Source organism: Myotis brandtii, unplaced genomic scaffold (assembly GCF_000412655.1).
Source record: "Myotis brandtii unplaced genomic scaffold, ASM41265v1 scaffold395, whole genome shotgun sequence".
Lineage (NCBI taxonomy): Eukaryota > Metazoa > Chordata > Mammalia > Chiroptera > Vespertilionidae > Myotis > Myotis brandtii.
In genome coordinates this window covers 1,767,187-1,780,334 of record NW_005365155.1, presented here as the reverse complement: position 1 = coordinate 1,780,334, position 13,148 = coordinate 1,767,187, and positions in this window count along the sequence as shown.

Genomic DNA, 13,148 nt, shown 5'->3' with positions numbered 1-13,148 from the left:
GGCTTATCCTATATAATAAAAGCGTAATATGCTAAGTGTCCGACTGATCAGTTGACTGTTTGGTTGACTATTTGACCAGTCACTGTGATGTGCAATGACCACCAGGGGGCAGACACTCCACTAGGTTAGCTTGCTGCTGGGGTCTGGTGGATCAGGACTGGTTGAGAGGGCCAGACACGCCCTAGAGCCCTCCCCACGGTCCCTCCCCCCCAGCTGGCCCCTATCAGCCCAATCGAGGCCAACTGGCCAACCTCCTGTGGTTCCTCCCTGGCTGGCCAGCTCCCATTGGCTCTGATTGGGACTGGGCAAGATAGCCCCAAATGACCCTGATCGCTGGACAGGTTAAGGGATCCCACCTGTGCATGAATTTGTGCACCAAGCCTCTAGTTCATTAATAAACAATTTCCCAGTAAATGAGTTTGAGGAGCACCATTGAAGACTCATAGCAACAGCCTCTCAGTGGTGTGAGATTTATAAGATTAAAGATAAAGATAGCATAGATGATCTTTTGAGATCATTATAGTCCTAGAAATCTTATATGATTATTACCTCTGTGAAAAGAAATATTGAACATACTCAGCGTTCCAGGTATCATATCATTAGAAGCAATTCTTGTATAATAAGCACGCAAAATATTTTTCAAGTTAAGATATCATGGAGGGGTGGTTCTTTTAGTTATTGCTTTGGGTTTTCTTGTTTTTTCAGTTCTCAGCATTTTTGCATTTAAACTGTTGGTAGCAACAGCTCTTTGGGCGGTGGGATGTTGAAAATGTGCAGTGCCTACAAAGCACTCTTTGGATTTGGGGTTAGCTCTTATTTGCTGTGACAGGAAGAAAGGAGAAAGGGTGAATGATATATTGCTCTTTCTATTTATGAAATGGCTTGAACACATAAAAGCTTCCTTCCTAGAAAATAAAGCAAACAAATAAATATAGTCCTCCACAGTTAGCAATTTCGTAACCAGCAAATGCTGAAACATTTGTTATGTTTTTCTTATCCTACTCTCTAGTTTGACAACTTTGTGGGAATTACTATACTTTGAGAAATATTGTTGGGATGGTTTTACGGCTACGTTTTCTCTGTAGGAAAACCTGCTTGGTAGAAAGCAGACTGAAAAAAAAATAATTGAGTCAATAAGATCATTCTAAAGTCTTAGAATTTTAGAGCTTAAAGGAATTAGACAGGTAATTTAGTTCAACCCCTAAGAAGCTTGGATCCAAATACGACTTGACCTTCACCTCTTCCTCACCATGCCAGTTTCTAGGGTCTTCCTTTCTGATTCCCTCATGTGGGTGCATTTTAATTCCTTATCATTCTGAGCAACACCCTGGGTGGAGTTCAATGTTCCTACTGAGATCTGAGCTGGGAGGAGTGGAACGAGTGTATATCACCCTCTTTATTCTAGACACCAGAGAAGTCTACTCTCTCCTTGGCGTTCCCATCACATAACAATGTCAATATCCAAGAAGGCTGCAACCAGTTGACTCCCAACTACTTGATCACATGATGCTGTGCGGTCCAGTCCCTCCTACACCACCCTACGGGGGTAGTTGGCATTCATCTGTTTGTATTTTGTCTGTGCAGATGTGAAGATTGTGACTCTGTCATTCAATGTTTCCAATCCCTCCCAATGGCATGGCCTCCATCCATTGGAAAATCATGCCCCCTGTGCCATCATTCTGGGATTGACCGTCCAGCTGCTGCTCATGTCCTTAGCCATGTGATTTCAAGCTTTCTGGTGACTGAGGGCCTCGGCATCAATTCACCAAACTGTGCCTGGAATAAGTTGTGAGATCTGGTCCCGTGCTTGTGGAAATCAAGAAACACAGGTAAATTTTGCTAATGTGGTTTATGGGTTTGCTTTATATTTATGTGGTTATTTGTAATCAGAAGAAAAGAGAGTTTCCAATGCATACATGTGGATAAAATGATCCATCATTCAGAGGGCAGATCCCCGTTTCTTGCAGGAAAGCCAGGCTGCCTGGCACACAGTCTGGGCTATGATTCCCAGAGGGTCGCCAGCTTCAAAGAAAACCCCTGCCTGTGCAGCGATGCCTTGAATTCCTTTAATTTGAAGTTATTGCTTAATTAGAAGTAAATCGTAGATTAATGTATGTGGAAAGTTAGCATATTGGCATGATTTGATACTAAAGAAGGAATAACGAATACCAGGTCTGTTCCCGAGCAGATCTGATTCAGAATAGCAAGGTGAGGGTAAGAGCAGCTTGTTCTCAATTTGGTTCTGCAAATAGTTTGTGACAATTCATTTATCTGCACAATGGAATTGAGTGATTCGGGACTAAAATTAGAACCAACATAGCACGTGGCTCACAGTTCCTGAGGCAGCTTCTTCTCACTCCTTCCAAAATACCTTTGAAGAATTAGAAAGGATGAAAATTCTCCAAGAAAAAGCAACACCCAGATTGAATTCCACTAACTGCAAGAATTTTGGAAAAAATTCCACGAGCCACAAAACCTATGGAGAGGAATATATATAACCAGAAGCCATCAAATGATGCTGCTTAATCCCGTGAGAAGCAAACTGTCCCCTGAGAAGACAGGCTGGATGGAGCCCCGCCCCTCCCCCACTGCCTGCCTCTTGCCTCTGTGTTCTGAACCTGAAGTTTCAACTTGACAATTAGCTGTCTCTCTGAGCTGCATGGGTGCCACTTTTTGCTGTGACCTGAATACTATCTGCATCCACGTTCCATGAGAAATTTCCTTTTAAGCCATTTATTAGACTTTAGGGGGTTGGGGGGGGGGATAGAAGAAAAAGATGGCAGTGGTATCTGGATCCAGGGGAGCTTCGCTGCAATGAACTAAGCAGAGCAGATTGAGAGAAACCTGAGAAGTCATTCCATGCCCCCACATTCTTAACACAATAACACCATCTCCGTGTTTTCCAACATGGTTTAGTCTATACCACCTTGAATGAATTCTGACTCAATTTCTGTGTACCTCCTCCTAACTATGATTTTTGTCAAGCTTTAGAGAATTTAGTTTTGAGTATATAAAACAACACTCATAAGAAATATGCTTTTTTTTTTAGCAATACATGCCCTCCCAGACACTATGTGCACTTGACCCCATCCCTGCCATGCAAATATGAAGCACAGATCTAGATACTGTTGTCTAGGTTTAGGTCTGAGACCAGAAGATTCTATTAACATCCTTGGGCTTTTGCTACTGTTCTCTTACTAACTTTTCCTGGAAATTATGTAGGAAGAGCAAGGATAAGTTAGATGCTCTGTCCAGTGACAAACACAAGGACTATACACACATCCCCTTATTTTAGAAAAAGTAGAGGGAAGTATACAACATGGAGTAATTGGCACGTCATCCTTAAACATATCTCTAGAAAAGGCTTCACAAAAATATTTTTAATGAAGTAAATTGCTCTGGGTTTTCCATATGATATAAAAATTAGGAGCTCCATGAATTAGGAGCTGCCAGGATAAGAGGAGACTGCGTTGAAAGTAGGGGGATCTGGATGAGCTAAGAAAGAGCAGCCACCATAAATCTGGAATCAGTGTTGAGAGCAGTAAAAAACAGAACTGACGCTGTGGAAAGTGGAAACACTAACATGACCATAATTTTGAGATGCTGTATTGTTATGTGAGTTATTGGGGCTGACCTTTTTTCAGACTCTACTAACCTATGCCATTTAGAATTCTAAGGCAATAGCAGGGCATTATACTAGTAGGGGCTATATGTGAAAATTCTTTGTTTTCTATGCTTACTTTAGAAACACAAAACTTACCTTAGGCAGACATGCTGGATAGGTGAGTAGTGGGTTTCAAATAAATAGCATTTTGATTTTGTATGTCTGGTCAAAAAGACCAGAAATTGGGCTTACTTAAAAATGCAAACAATTAAACCAGTAGGTTCCGAGTGTATATAGAATGCTTTGGAAAGTATATTTAAGGCTGGATGAAGGTTTGAAATGCTAGCCCATAGTACCGGGCTATTCGGGGTGGTTGAGGGGGATATGGCTGCACTGGGGTTAAAGAGGAGTATGATAAGGTTTGCTAATGGAATCTCTACGTGGACTGCGTAGGAACTTAAAACTCATTAATAATAAAAGCCCTGCTTTAAAAACTGACCTTGTAGTTGAAAGATGTGCACTTGTATCATTACCAATTAATGTGTTAGGTAACATAGCTTGTACTTGGAAAGCAACAAGGAGGAGTATCTAAATGATAGTCACACATCTTAATTAGTGTCATTAATAGTTCTTTAGCCATCTTTCATGAAAGCAGTGGCATTACATTGCAAGCATCTTGTTAAAAGCCAAACCAGGAAGTTAGATTTCCAGCCAAGTCCTTAACAGTGGCTTTAAGTTATGGTGCCTACATGCCTGGAATGTTCCTCTGGGGTCTCTTCTTCGCTGCAGGACGTGTGCAAGCAATCAGCAGCAGAGCCAGACCTGGAGGGAGTGACTCATGGGCAGCATGACCGGAGCGCTGTGAAATCCAGGATGGAAAAATGGAAGGAGAAATGCGCACATCAAATTTGTTCTTAGCAGGCCCTCCCCCATGGCCGACCAGTGATTGTCATATTGTCGGCAAAGAAGTATAAATGCTTCATTTATGAATTCAGTGCCTGCTATTGAAAAGCTGAAAAAAAATTTGAGAACTAGGTTCTGAAAGTTACCGAAAAGAAGGCCCAGTAAAAAGCCTTTTTATTGAAACATGTTAGTGCACTAACTTATGATGGGGCACTGACAAACTGGTAGAATTTAAGACTCGTCCTGTAATGGGTGTATCTTAACTTTTTTGCCTTTTTTGGAAACAAAAATATACACTTAAATTTTGTTGTTGGGTCTTCTTCTGACTCTAAAAATACTAGATCTTTTGGTGTTGGAAGGGGAACTGGCAAATTACAAAATAGATTTAAGAAGGAAAAAAATGATGAGCTTACATTAGCTTTTATATATATTATATATTTTTATATATACTTTTTATATAAGTATAATTAATGCATATTCATAAATACAATATTTAGCTTAAATGTATTGTTTTGTCACTTTATTAACATTTTTCAAAAGCATAATTAGTATAGAGTGGCCTCCTTTATAAATCATAACTTATTTGACCCCTAGCCTATTATTAGACATTCTAATTATTTCCAACCTTCACTGTGTTAAATGTATTTTTTCATAAATTTTATTTACATTTCTATTTTATTAAAATAGATTCCTGGAAGCATCATTACTAAGCCAGAAGGTACATCAATCCTTACGGCTCTTCATTCACAGAATTCTAAAAAGGTTAAACCAATTTGTATTTCTATCAATTGTGGATAAAGGCAAGCTGCTTCATTTTTGTTTTCATATGACTCTTCATTAATAGTGAAGGTGAATGTTTTCAGATTTATTAGTTCTTTGTTTTTCTCTTCTAATAATGATCTGTTTTATATCTTTTTGGACACTAGCTTATTAAGAATAATTATCCTTTGGAATCAATTAAACCCATGTGCATTAATAAGCATTTAAATTTAGGATTTTATAATGACAACAGAAAGATTGAAATCTCATCCTACACTATAAAAAGAAAACTATATACATAAGTATTTCTCTATAGACAATTAATCATGAATAATACGAGTGTGGCAGGATGCACCTAAAATCTGAACATTGCTGCCTAGTGTTTTGTTGTTTAACCATTTCAGGCTCATTTACTTGTGGGCTACATTAACATGGCTTTTTAAGTTCAACTGATCACACCTCTTGAATTAACACATTTCTTTTGGAATCGATTTAAGAACAAAAATGGAGTGATTATGGCCCTGGCTGGTGTGGCTTGGTTGGGTGTAGCTCAGGACATATGCCTGGGTTGTGGGCTTGATCCCCAATGGGAGGCATGCAGAAGGCAGCTGATCAATGTTTCTCTCTTTCCCTTTTCTCTCCTCTCCCTCTCGAAAGCAATAAAGATACATATTATTTAAAAAACACACGAATGAGTGACTATAACTAAGGCTCTCTTACAACACCACCTGTGACAGCACTATTTTTAAAGACAATTTTTACGACATTAACGTTTATTGCCTTACCCCCTTTTCCACATTCCATTGGTTTGTTGTCATTCTACTTTTCTTTCAGGTATTATAGTTATATATATTTTTTAGGCACCTCTTTTTTTCTATTCCAACATAGCATTCTAAATACTTAAAATATTTCTAAAAATATTTTCCAGTGTTAATAAAAATACAAAACTCAATCATGAGGTCTTTGACTCTTTCTGCAACAGAAGAATGGTTTCATTGCTGAAGCAAAATATGAGATTACAAAGCTGCATTGATATTTTCATTTCTTTGACCAGGCCTATTAACCTGGTTCCACTGAGACAAAGATAATTTCAAATAATCACACACACACATCTTTCTTATTTTAGGCACGTAAATGCAGACTTAAATTCTAGGGTAGTTATTATAGCCATGGCTCTATTCCACCATGTGCAAAATTTTCAGAAAATACGGCAAAAATTTGTTCTTGAAAACACCTTCCTCCCAGAAAATGGAGACCCAGTGTAGAAAGGAACTTCCAACATCAGCCTAACTTTGTTTCTCTAAAGTATGCAATTGGAATTTGTTTCTAAATACATTTAGAAGTTTATTAAAACTATGTTTGAAAGGTCCTCTTTTTATAGAGCTTTAGCTGATCTGCTATTTTCACTTTTATTTGCCTTCTTTAAAAAATGCCTTTGCTATTATTGTCTTTTCTGAGGCATGGACCCTTCTCCTATTTGAGTTCTGGTCCTAGGTTTGCACAACTTAGCAACAGGCGTTATTTCTTTCTCCTCTCCTATCATGTCCAATTTAAAGCCTGTCCTACTACATATTACATAGGCCTCTTAATTTTTTAAATTTATACTACTTTCATTATGTGGCAGAAATGAATGAATTTAAGAAAATATCCTACTTAATCATTACCCAGAAGAAATCTAAACATTCCCCTTTTATTCCATGTGTTGGAATATGTTGATCTTCAACAACATTCTAACTTGGCCATGTCTCTTAGATCTGTTAAGCAGAACAAGACATTTCAGGGAGAAATGCCATACCTGTGACCATGAATCACAAGCAGTCTGCCTGTACCACACACACAATTCCAGACAACGGAACTATACATGAACATTTTATTGAGACGGTCATCAGAAGAATCCAAAACCAGCATTGTTTGAGGAGGTTTTGAGGGAACATTTTTTCCAAAGACTACTCAGTTGTTAAAAAAGAGCAAGTCATGAGAGTGGGGGAGGCCTGAGTTTTTTTAGCCAGTGGTTTAAAAGACTGTAAAAATTTGGATATAAGAATAACTAATTTGGGGGTGGGTATGTTTGGGACTGTATGTTCTTGCTGAACACATTGACGTATAAATACGGCAGAGCACTTCCTCTCTTGCTCTATTTTGGAATGTTCAAATGTGGTACATCCCTGAAGGTCCTGATGGAAATAAAAAAAACAATTTCTTTCTTTGTTTCTCAACAGAGTAGCTGGAGACATATACACCATCTATACATACCTATACAACATAGATGTCTAGTCACCTCAAACACACATACACACACACACACACACACACACACACACACACACACACACATCCACACACGCAACCAAGCACCCTGTGATGGGAAATAATGCTTCTAAGAAGTCCAGGTGCCTCAAGAACCTGACTTAGCATTAATAGCAACTTGACAGGGAAGGTTTCAGGTGATCAGGCTCCTCCTTGGACTTAGATGGCGTACCGGCTCTGCAATTCGTGGGAACCCATCAAACTTCACAAGGTGACTCCGGGATGCCTCTTTGTTTCTGTTGTTTCCCCCAAATCTTGCTCGCCAAGTAGTGTAGCAAGCCTCATAAATCCAAATAAAACTTCTGACTGGTTTGGCAGCAGTTTTACAGTCTAGAATAATTTACCGATCTCTGAGACTTCATGTGAGTCCATAATGTCTAGGCTAGGAATAATAAAATGCATTCAATTGATTAAGCTGTTTGTAGACATCTCATAATTAGCATATTGTATAATTGCAAATATTTTATAACGACGAAGTGGGGATGATAAAAGGGTTCAGTGCAATTGGTGGCTGGACTGATAACCTTGATGAGAGGAGAATCTCAATGAAAGAGGAATTCTCTGTGGGCTGTTCCGGAGACAGCCTGGAGCCCTCCATGCCTGGCTTCATATTGCTTGTTCCTAAACATGCTGCCGGGATGCCCCGAAGCCCTGGGCATTGGGACCTCATGACTGTGTGGCACCGTCCTGAGGAAATGCTCAAATAAGACCCCAGACCACCTGCGAGTGTACCTTTTTCATGTTCCTATTAAGAGGAATATGTGATCTTTAGAACTCAAATATAAAAGAGAAGTGTAGAAGACAGATTGCATTACCCATAGATTTCTAATGGAGTCTATTGTGCTTTTGTTTGTTTTTAAATAAATCCTCATGGTTTTCTAGGGTTGTTTTTTTTTAATATTGTTGCTAATACTTTTACTTTCCAAAAAGTAACACATTAGGACCTCTAATGTTATATCCACTCAATAAATAAACAATATACTCAACTTTCACCACAGTCACAGTTTTCAGATGCAATTATTTTAAAGTTTTTGTTCATATTCTTTAAACTTTATAATGCTAAATAATATATTTTAACCTTATATATTTTTTGTTTTATAAACTCTAGGCAACAAGTAAGATTCTCACTTTCAAACTCCCTTCTTAACTTTTGTAATTAAAAAAATTAGTATCAGTTCTTCTTTTGCTTACTTCTAGATTTTAAAATATTATAATTTTTCTCCTGATTCCTCATCTGTAAACTTAATGGAGTCTCTTGATTCTCTACCATTTAAGACAAAATTGGATTAAAACCCACAGTATCAAATTTTATAGTCACATTTAGTCTGTACATGTAAGTAAGTCTTCTGGGCCTTGTCTATGGATTTATCCTATGAACTGAAAACCTATATAATGAACAAAGTTTTAATAACATAATTATACAAATATAATTTGTTGTATACCGTGTTAGGTCACTTATAGGAAACTAAAATTTTAGGTCACTAGGCTTAGCCTTTTGAATAAAGGTATTCCAAATATCAAGGTACTTAACATTATGCCACTTCTTAGTTTTCTACATATTCTGATCATTATCTTTTATTTACAACTACAGTATTTGTTTCCCAAGTCTTTTTGATTGTCTTTTATTTTGTTCAGTTTACAAAAGAAAGATATGGCTTCTTGCCAAACCACAAATATAGTTCAGATTTGACTCTGTTGGAAACAGTTCTTACCATTCTTAATATAAATTCCTACTTTCTGTTCTCACTTGACCTGATTATTTCTAGGCCTCTATACTTATGATAGTCTGTGCTTTCATTTTATTAAACTCTTCAGTTTTACTGTTTTTAAAACAACTTTATTGAAATATAACTCATATGCCATAATATTCACCCATTTAAAGTGTACAATTCAGTAGTTTTGAATATGTTCAGAGCTGTGTACCATCATCACACTGTCACCAGAATCTAATGTTCAGATCTTTATATCACCCCCAAAAGAAGCGTTGTAAAGTGCCCATTAGCAGACATTCCTATAACTTATTCTCTCTAGCCCTAGGCAGTCTCTAATCTATTTTCTGTCTCTTTAAATTTGCCAATTCTGGACATTTCATACAAATCCGATCGTATTATATGTGATATTTTGTGACTGACTTCTGTCACTTAGCATATTTTTAAGGTTCATCCATGTTGCAATTGACATCAGTACTTCATTTTTTTATTGAAGTGCTGATAATACAATAATATTCCATTGTATGGATATTCACTTATTTCTGGCTTTCCAATGTTGTTTCATAATTTACCATATATATCTATTTTTATTCTAGTTCTACAGTATATTGATTCCAGCAGCTTTCTAGTAAGTTTTGAAATTGGAAAATAAGAGCCCTTTAACTTTGTTCTTTTATTTCAAAATTGTTTTGGATATTCTGGCTTTCTTGCATTTCCACTTGCTTTCATAATTAGCTTGTCAATTTTTGAAAAAAAAAGTTAGCTGGTATTTTGATATAAATTGTGTTAAAACTGTAGATTAATTTAATATTAAGTCTTACAATCCATAAATATGTCTTTTATCTAGATTTCCTTCAATTCCTTTCCACAATGTTTCATACTTTATAAAACTATAAATATTTCACTTTTTATTAAATTTATTCTTAAATATTTTATTATTTTGGTACTATTGTAAATGATGTTGTTTTCTTAGTTTTATTTTTGAATTGTTTATTGCCAACATATAAAAGTACAATTATTTTGTATATTGATCTTGCATCCTTAAACTTTCTATACTTGTTTATTACTTCTAGTATGTTTTTTAAGTATTCCTTAGGATATTCTATATAAATGAACAGGCATCTATGGATGGAGATAGTTTTACCTCTTCTTTCCAATCTAGATATCTTTCCTTTCTTTTCTTGCCTAATTGCCCTGCCTATAACTTATATTGAGATGTTGAATAGAAAAGTGAATAAGTGTCTTATTCACTTAATCATTCAGTCTTTTGTCACTGAATATGATATTAGCTGTAGGGGTTTTTTTGTTGTTGTTTTTGTTGTTGTTGTTTTTTGGTAGTCTTTATCAGATTGAGTAAATTCCCTATAGTTTCTAGTTCCTTGAGTGGTTTTATCGTTTTTTGGTGTTGAATTTTGTCACATAACTTTTCTATGTCTATCAAGGTGATAATGAGGATTTTTTTGTCCTTTAGTTTGTTATTATGCTATATTACACCATTGTTTTCCAGATGATAATCCAATTTTGAAATGTGTATTAGATATATCCCACTTGGTCATGGTGTAAAATCTTTTTTACATGTTGCTGGATTTGGTTTGGTAGTGCTTTGCCTCTATATTGTTAAGGGACATTGGCCTGTAGTTTTCTTGTGATGTCTGTTTTTAGCATCAGGGTCATAATGTCTCATAGAATGAGTTGAGAAATATTCCTTCCATTTCTATATTTTGGAAGAGCAGGTGAAGAATTGGTATTGACTCTTCTTTAAATGTTTGTTAGAATTAACCAGTGAGGCCATCTAGAAACTGGGCTTTGTGGGAAGTTTTAAAATTATTAAGTCAATCTCTTTACTTGTTATATGATTACACAACAAGTCCATTCAAAGTCAATTTCTTTTCACCACAAACGTTTCTAGAGATGTTTCCCTTAGACAGCTCCCAAACTGCATTTGTTTCGTTGACCTGGAGCTTCCAATATCTCCTACCTTCACCGAGCACTTTCTAACTAGTGGGAGGGACAGCCTCCTACACTCCTCAGTTATTACTACATACAACTGTGAAGGAAGCTGGAGACCCTCACCTTGTAATGGGTTGGGATGTCATGCTTAATTGAATAGCCAATGCCTGCTATTGCTAGGCAGCCATATTTTAGAACCACACACACACACACATCTGGGTCAGCTATTTCTTCCTATATCTCCTCAGTTTTTGCTTGTTATTTAAAACTAGAGGCCCGATGCACGAAATTCATGCAAGAGTAGGCCTTCCTTCCCCTGGCTGCCGGCACCAGCTTCCCTCTGGCACCTGGGACCCGGGCTTCCCTCGCAGCCCCGGCTTCATCTGGAAGGTCATCCAGAAGGATGTCTGGTCTAATTAGCATATTATGCTTTTATTATTATAGATGTTGTCATAAGGGAAGTATGACTGTATGGGAGAAGAATTAGAACCTGGAAGTGCACAATGACTTTCCTATTCTGATTGAAGAGGTTTGGTGAATGTGGGTAAGAAAGAACCTAAGTTTAACTACTCATTAAAAGATAACTAGCTATATGTTGTAAAGATTGGGAATGGTCTACTGTGGATTCTTGTCCAGATTAAAATATAACTCTTGTGATGCAGATTTTTAGCAGAAAAACAGATGACAATCAGGCTATAAATGCTAAGGACATTGGCAGAAGGGGAAGTATGATGAGTTTTTATTGTCTGAATATTTAGACAGACGTTGTATACTAAATCTTCACTTTCAGAAGTATCAGAGCCATGGAAAACTTTTTTTTTTGCAGCAAAATATGCAAGCTGGAATGGTGGATGATGTGACCTGAATGTATTTCTGGATACATGCTTGATAGACAGACAGGCAGAACACATGTGCTCATCCATTCTGAACTCATTAACAAAGCAGAAACATTAGTAAAATATGTCTTTGGCTGGTTTCTGGAATGGAAGAGGGAACAATTAAGCTGTAAGACACTCCAGGGTGGGTATTATGACCTAATAATGACATGCCCTGGTAGTTTTCACTGAGTGCCATTAACTGCAAAGGCATATCATTGCTCGCCCATAATATGCACCCTGGAGAGTCTTATCGGGAGGATATAAATGTTAATTCCTAAGGAAACTCATTCAGCAGAAGAAGAAACCATTGCTCTACGATGGGGAGTGTGTCACAATCTCCATGTTGAGTTCAGGTTTTTGAGGCAGACAGGGTCAAGCTCGTTATACATTTATCTAGCAGGAAGCAGTGTGATCAGATCTGAAAGAGCGGGCAGGAGTCAGGAGGCAGAGTGTCTTGCATTCCATCTCCATTGATCTGTCCTCGTGCTTGTTGCTCCAACACTCATATTCGCAGCTTCCCCTCTCATCAGTAGGCTGATGATCCTACCAGCTTATCTTATAGTGCATTTGGGAAGTCAGATGAGATAAAAATATTTTAAAAGCCTTTATAATACACTATGAGCTGCTCAACAAATATACAGGGTAAGGCAAAAGTAGGTGTACAGTTGTTCCTATGGAAAATAATACAATAATCTATAATAATAAAAGTGTAATATGCTAATTAGACTGGACAGCTGAATGAGCTTCCAGACGTCCTTCTGGGTGACCTTCTGGACAAAGCCGGGGCTGCTAGGGCCGAGGCAAGCCGCAGCGGCTGCGAGGGCTGAGCCCCTTGCAAGAATTTCATGCATCAGGCCTCTAGTTAATAAATAATAATATAAGAATAAGCTCTGTTTAGTGTACTTACAACTGTGAACTTACTTTTGACCCACCTGGTATAATAGGCCATAATAAGTAGTACACAACTTAAGAGAATTTAAGAGCCCAGTGTGGCGTGGATGAAGGTTTTATGTCTACAGAAGAATTTGATGGGTACAA